Source organism: Crocodylus porosus, unplaced genomic scaffold, assembly GCF_001723895.1.
Source record: "Crocodylus porosus isolate Cpor-Errol unplaced genomic scaffold, CroPor_comp1, whole genome shotgun sequence".
Taxonomy (NCBI): Eukaryota; Metazoa; Chordata; order Crocodylia; family Crocodylidae; genus Crocodylus; species Crocodylus porosus.
The window spans coordinates 6,034,013-6,035,278 of record NW_017728932.1 but is presented as its reverse complement, the minus strand read 5'-3'; positions in this window follow the sequence as shown (position 1 = coordinate 6,035,278).

Genomic DNA, 1,266 nt, shown 5'->3' with positions numbered 1-1,266 from the left:
GACTGATCATTTTTGTTTTGGAGTATGAGGTTTTTAAAATAAATTACACTGGAATTCTTTATAATACTTTGGTCCCTAGGGTGCCAATTAATTGAGCTATATATTTTCAACTTGGTTTGCCTTTGTTCATGATCGCTTTATTTGGGGGGCTAGTGTTGTAGTAAATTATAATCCTAATTAATTTCAGTCTTCACAGAAAAAAAATGCATCAGGGCTTAACAGACCTCATCGAATCATAGAAATAGGGCTGGAAGGGACCTCAGAGGTCATCTCTTTCAACCTCCTGATGACCCTGTCCAAAGCATCCCAGACAAACGTTTGCTTAACTTGCACTGACGATGCCGGACTGCATAGCCTTGCTATGTCATCTGCCTCAGTCCAGCATAAACTAGTGACATCCAGTGACAAGACGGTGGTGTCCATCAGTGCCGACAAATATCCTAGTCCCATTGGGGTTGGGCTAGCTTGAAAAGAATCCTGCTCCAACGTCTTCTGCTCTAAACACCTGGAGGGTTTATCTGCAAGGAACTTTCTTATGCTTTTCAGGCCCATGAGTGAATGTTAGCACTTATGGAGGCCGATACCCCCATGGCTCTGCTCGGAGCCTAGTGGCAGGCTGTCACAATGCAGGTGCTCTTCACTCGGCCCTGTTACTGAATTCCTCGCCTCCTCTTCCTAGAGCCTGCCCCCCCCCGTAAGACTATCGAGGTTGAAATGGAACCAGACCCCGCAGACCCCACCCCTGTCCAAAAAGAGTGCAAAATGAAGCCCAAAATACATAGACTAGCATACTAGGCAGTTAAGCAGAAAAAGCGGGTTATTGACTTCTTCTCGGGATTGTGCCACTAGACACCAGAAAGGACTGAGCTCTTCATCCAGAGTTCAGTCCTTGGGTGCACCTAACATGATCTTAGTGCATTTGGGGCACTCTGAAGAGGCAGAGGCACCACAGTTCTGTCCTCTTAACTCAAGGGTGGGCAAAATACAGCCCATGGGCCCACCAGGCGCTTTCATCTGGCCCATAGCACCCTGCCAATGAATTAAGCACCACCAAGGCTTAGCTCCTGTGGCCTACTGAAATCCTATCCGGGCTGTCTTACATTAGAGCAGCTTCAGGGCTGGTCCTGCTTCATCGCTCCGGACATACCCCCTACCACTCCAAAATGCCCTCTGTGATAAAGCTGTGCCAAGTGACCCCTCAAGGGCTGGGGAAGTGTGTGTGTGTGTGTGTGTGTGTGTGTGTGTGTGTGTGTGTGTGTGTGTGTG